Below are 6486 nucleotides of genomic sequence, written 5' to 3'. Positions count from 1 at the left end.
GAGGAAAGACTAAAGAGGTTAGGACTTTTCAGCTTGGAGAAGAGACGGCTGAGGGGGGATATGATAGAGGTGTTTAAAATCATGAGAGGTCTAGAATGGGTAAATGTGAATCGGTTATTTATTCTTTCAGATAATAAAAAAAACTGCGGGGCACTCCATGAAGTTAGCATGGGGCACATTTAAAACAAATCAGAGAAAATTCTTTTTCACTCAATGCACAATGAAGCTCTGGAATTCATTGCCAGTGGACGTTCTTAAGGAAGTCAGTGTAGCTGGATTTAAAAAAGGTTTGAATACGTTCCTGGAGGAGAAGTCCATAAACTACTATTAAAATGACTTAGGGAATTGCCACTGCTATTACTGGCATCAGTAGCATGGGATCTATCTAATGCTTGGGTACTTGCCAGGTACTTGTATCTTGGATTGGCCACTGTTGAAAACAGGATGCTGTGCTTGATGGACCCTCGATCTGACCGAGTACAGCAACTTCTTATGTTCTTAAGATCCATTTGACAAAACATTTTAGCACAACTTCTCCTTTACGGAATCAAACATTCTCTTCTGCTGGTTTTGTTTGTTAGTTTGTTTTTTAATTTCAGTAGTCTCATAAAACGTGAACGGTTTGGTCAGAAAAAGCTTCTGATTGAGTCTTGGAATAGACACAAGTGCAGGAGAGAAGGGATGAATGCCCGTAGGATACTCAGGGTAGATCACCCCAGGATTGCAAGGCTGGATGCTGGACAGGACTACGGCCGATCTTCTGCCTAGCCAGCCCCCTCCCCCGCAGCTTGAGCCGTTGGGTCCTGGGGCCACCAGGGTTTTACTGTGGCAGTACATCATGGTGAGTCAATGCAGGCGGGCGTGAGGCTGGTCAGACTGGAACAAGGCTGGAGCCGGAGTAATGGTTACAGAGCTGGGAATGTGACTGAACAAAGGTACAGACGAGCTGGAACCAGCAAGGGCTAGAACTAAGAATAGGCTGCGAGGAGTCAATACACAGGCAAGGCAGGGAAGGGATACTAAGATTAGGACTTAGGCCAAGACTAGACAAGACAGACAGACAGGACCAGACAAGGACTAGACAAGACAGAACAAAGAACACAGGGGCCCAAAGGCAGTGACACAGAAGGCCCATAGGCCGCTAGGTATAAGGCCTGTAGGCCAGAGGGCAAGGCAAGACCTAGGCTAGGCCACAGAGCAAGGTAAGAAGTGAGAGCAGGCCTGCAGGCCACAGGGCAGGGTGCTAGTAGCAGAAGCACCGAGGACCACAAGGCAAGGAGCAGGGAGCAAGACGGGCCCAGAGGCCTCAAGGCAAGCTTTTGGGGGGAGTCCTGCAGTTTCCTCTTGCTCCTTTGGGGTTCCTGCTGAAACAGAACCAGCCTCTGGTGGGCTACGGCACCAGTTGCAGCTTACACAAGTTTCTTCCCCAAGTCCGGCCCTGCTAATTGCAGTGAAGGCCCTTATGCTTCAAATGTCAACATTTGCTGTGCTGCCTGCGGGGGGAACCTTGCATCTGATTTTCTTTCTCACCTGGCCTTCTAGCTCAGTCAGAATTAGGACTGGCATGGTTCACAGCTATCCAGGGATTTCTTCCCGGCTTTTAGTGACGGAGCTCAGCACCAGGACTCCCGGCCTCCTGTAATTCTGGGCCCTGAATCCAGCCACTATGAGATGACAGGACTCTCTTCTGGCCCTCATTACAATTAAGTTTCATTCAGGCTCCAGGGAGTGACCAAGAATAAGATGAAAGTGAATCTTCTTGTGTTCATCCACAGAACTCAGATTTCTTTCCACTGAAGAGCAGATTTCAGGACTCCTGAGTTGGCCTCAGCAAGATCTTGCACCGTGCAGGGGTCATCCTGAAGCAATGGGCAGACCTAAAGGTGTTGCCTGGCCTGCCTTTTGCCACCTTCTAAATAAACAATAATCATAATTACTCAATTAAAGAAATGAATTTAGCTATAAAAAATCTTAAAACTATAATTACCCTTAGTAGGGCTTCTCCTGCCAGTCACCACTTTCTCTGTGTTTAACATAGGAATGACAACAGAAATAGACCAAAGGGTCCATCCAGACTGCCCAGCAAGTTTCTTATAGTACTAACTGTCGCTCCATGCAGGTTACCCCATGTTTCTATTAAGGTACTAACTGTCGCTCTGTGCAAGTTACCTCCATATGTCTGTTAAGGGCAGTAACTGCCGCTCTGTGCAGGTTAGCCCCATGTTACTGTTAAGGGCAGTAACTGCCGCTCCGTGCAAGTTACCCCCATGTTTCTATTAAGGTAGTAACTGCCGCTCCGTGCAAGTTACCCCCATGTTTCCGTTAAGGGTAGTAACTGCCGCTCCGTGCAGGTTACCCCCATGTTTCTATTAAGGTAGTAACTGCCGCTCCGTGCAAGTTACCCCCATGTTTCCGTTAAGGGTAGTAACTGCCGCTCCGTGCAGGTTACCCCCATGTTTCTATTAAGGTAGTAACTGCCGCTCCATGCAAGTTACCCCCATGTTTCCGTTAAAGGTAGTAACTGCCGCTCCGTGCAGGTTACCCCCATGTTTCCATTAAGGTAGTAACTGCCGCTCTGTGCAGGTTACCCCATGTTTCTATTAAGGCAGTAACTGTCGCTCTGTACAGGTTACCCCCATGTTTCTATTAAGGCAGTAACTGTCGCTCTGTGCAGGTTACCTCCATGTTTCTGCTAAGGGTAGTAACTGTTGCTCCATGCAGGTTACCCCCATATTTCTGTTAAGGGCAGTAACTGCCGCTCTGTGCAGGTTACCTCCATGTTTCTGCTAAGGGTAGTAACTGTTGCTCCATGCAGGTTACCCCCATATTTCTGTTAAGGGCAGTAACTGCCGCTCTGTGCAGGTTACCCCCATGTTTCTCTTAAGGTAGTAACTGCCGCTCTGTGCAGGTTACCCCATGTTTCTATTAAGGTAGTAACTGCCGCTCTGTGCAGGTTACCCCATGTTTCTATTAAGGTAGTAACTGTCGCTCTGTGCAAGTTACCCCCATGTTTCTGCTAAGGGTAGTAACTGTTGCTCCATGCAGGTTACCCCCATATTTCTGTTAAGGGCAGTAACTGCCGCTCTGTGCAGGTTACCCCCATGTTTCTCTTAAGGTAGTAACTGCCGCTCTGTGCAGGTTACCCCATGTTTCTATTAAGGTAGTAACTGCCGCTCCGTGCAAGTTACCCCCATGTTTCTGTTAAGGGTAGTAACTGCCGCTCCGTGCAGGTTACCCCCATGTTTCTATTAGTCCTGTGCTTTTTCCCTAATGTCTGCGTATCAGTACCCTGGACTGTAAAAGTCAGGGCCCATCATTGGCTGTTGCCTGAATTCAATTTCCCTTTTCACCCCTGCCAAAGCAGACAGCAATGTTGCAGTTGTGTGAAAAGCATTCAGGGTAGTAAAATGCCCATGGTTTCTGTTAAGGGTAGTGACTGTCGCTCCATGCAGCAGTCCCCTTTTTCATATCTGCTCAGTTTAGCAATCAAAAGCACCGGTTTCCACTCTCCACCTTCACTGACAAAGATGCTTACCAGGTGAAAGGGAGAGTTCTCCTCTTATGGCAGCAGACAATAAGATGAATTATGTTTGAAGCTGCCGTAACAGTCTAATTTCAAAATGAAAGTGCATGCACCCAATCATGTACATATCAGCGCACGAGCTCATGCATGTGGAATTTTAAATCGTGCTGGCACTTGCGCTCATATGTTTTAAAATACACTAACCACACGAAAGTATGCTCCTAAGTTTAAGAGGTTACTCGAGCCCAGCTAGCACGTGTGACTTCATAGGACTTTATAAAACATGCTCTTGCGAGGGACAATCCAGTTTTTCCAGTCAGTCCACCAGTTAGCCCAGTTAATATATGAGGTCTCCCAGACCCCTCTGATTCTTCATCCTGCACGCTCCCCAGCTGACCCAGTCCCCTCACCCTGTCCTGTGAGCCCTAAAACTCGTGATGTACAGACTTGCACCTCATCTGGAGCAGCAGTAAAGTTACGCGGATAACAAGCCGATGTGCGTCACGGTCTCCAGTTAGTTACGCACATGCTCCGCACATGCCCCCTCGCTCTTCCATCTTTTGACGCACGCACCGGTAAAGAAGCACGTGCTTTGTGGCTCTTTAAAATTAGAGTTGCTCATGTGTGGCCCAGGCATGCATGTATGTATGTATGTATGTATGTGGGCATTTTTGTGAGAGCAATGCTTTTAAAATCTACCTCCAAGTGCTTCTCATTTGCATAGCACTGTCCAATGAGAGAAATCGTAACTTAAAGGACCCTCTCCCACACAGCCAGATCGTGGGAGAAGCCTGCTGCTGAGGGAGGGAATGATGAGAGCTGGACTGGAACTTGGGTTTACGATGCTCTTCTCTGACAGACTTTCACAGTCGTGGACTAATTAATGCAGTATTCACTTCTGGGTGGGTTTGTTAGGCTGGCTTCACGCTTGTATTTTCATACTGTGTAATAGCTTCCATTTGGGATTGACTCCAAAAACTCCAATCAATCCAGAATTAGTCCTCCTGGCGCAAATAATCCACCCGTGAAAGTACCACCTCCCAGACTGGGTTTAGCTATTCCAGGATGAATATGGATCTCACTCTCCCATTAGTAGTGTAAGCAGCAGCAGCAGCAGCAGTGCATTCACTGCTGGGTTTGAGGTGATAAACTAGAAAACTCAGCCAGAGAATGGGCGAGGCAGGTAGGGGCAGGAAGCCGAGGCGCAGACCAAGAAGCTGTTACTGGTGGATGTATTGCCCCATAGGACTCAGGACTTCCCTGTCTCACCGCATTAATGAAAAGTGGAATTCAGGGGCACAGTGCGGCCCGTAAAGACAGAGGGAGGGAGAAGCAGGGAAAGAGAGCAGATTACTGTCTGCCCTGTGACCATCCTTTCTGAGGAGATAGGAAAGGGTCTTTTCCATTTCCAAGGGGGCACACTCTGATGAATCTGACCACTAACAGCCGGCCATTGCCTTCAGCTAAACTGCTTGAAGGCTCCTGGTGCACAGCTCCGCACTAATGGTCAGCTCCTAGCCTCATGCCCCCCATGAGGTAGCAGGGACAGGCTGCTTCAGCAATCGTGCATTTTCTGTTGGGGGGGGGGGGCAAGAACCAGAACTTTAAGCCAAAAGCATATATTAATCAGACAGCAAAGATGGAGCGGTTTTGCATTGATATTAACCTTTTATTATTTATTATTTAATTGTTCCATCATTCTCAACAAGACTAGCAGATTGTGTCCAGGGCTTGCCATCACCTCTCTGCCATTCTCATGTTCCCCAGGCATCCTCCATCAGTTTCTCTGAATACTGCTATTCAGATGGGATTATTTTCTGTGCCACTGAGCTACAGCATTCAGACACAGCGAAAGCATAGAACAGCATCACAAAAGGAAATTGAATTGCTGAGGAGAGTGAAATGAAAAGCAAATGGAGAGGTTAAAAAGAGCCAAAGCTGAGATAGCACCGAGAACAGGGAGCCATTGTTACACCTAGAAATGGCTTTATATCACCCTTAAATGCTATTTTTATTGCACACATACTGTGCAGTAGAGCTGTTTCATTTCAATGAAGATGTGACCACCTTGCCATGTTTTCCACGGGAGACTGGAACTGGATTTCTAGCCCTCGAGGCTGGTAACATTCCAGAAATTAAATATTTAAGGCCTGCAAGCAGTGGATTCCCCCAGAGCATGGGGATTTCCACTAATAACCCACCCTCCTGTTAGGCCCTGTAGTGACATAGGTGTGGAAGATACCATTTTGCCCCAGTGGAAGCTGCGTTGGTGGCGGGCTCCTGCCTGCCTCTCCCGCCATGGAGAACCTCTCCCAACAGGGCCTGGGATCAGGGTGGAAGATGAAGCCAGTGGGAGCTCTTTGTTGGTTCCCCTATTGCTGGTCAACTGAGATTCACACCTCTCTGGCCGAGTGAAGCACATCCCGGGATTTGATTTCATTCTGTCTTGTTACCACCTGCAGAGGAAGGTTAGGAAGAGAGAAAAACACATTTTCCCAACTCACATCTAGTGCTCTGATGAGGGGCAGAAACATGGAGGTAACTTGTATGGAGGGGCAGTTACTACCCTTAACAGAAGGCATGGGGGTAACCTGCATGGAGCGGCAGTTACTACCCTCAGCAAATTGCTGGGCAGACGGGATGGACTATCTGGTCTATGTGCAGCTGCTCCCACTCCTAATTTTAGGGGTCCAACAGGAAAAGGTGGATAAGTACTGCTAAATGTAGCATCATCTTCATTCCTTGAAATGACTCAGTGCTGAATTGGCAGAGACCCCTCAAAACATCAAGGTGACTAACACTGATATCAGTTATCTTTGTGCTAAGTCGGGACTGCTGCCATGATTTACTAACAGCAAAGACCTGGTCAAACAAAGCAGCCTGTGAGTGGTCAGTTCTGATAAGAAATGCAGCAAAGGGAGAGGCAGCAGCCCAGAGCAGGAAAGGATGAGCCTTCTACAGAC

The sequence above is a fragment of the Rhinatrema bivittatum genome, chromosome 10, assembly GCF_901001135.1.
Source record: "Rhinatrema bivittatum chromosome 10, aRhiBiv1.1, whole genome shotgun sequence".
NCBI classification, from domain to species: domain Eukaryota; kingdom Metazoa; phylum Chordata; class Amphibia; order Gymnophiona; family Rhinatrematidae; genus Rhinatrema; species Rhinatrema bivittatum.
Note: the sequence above shows the minus strand (reverse complement) of the source record.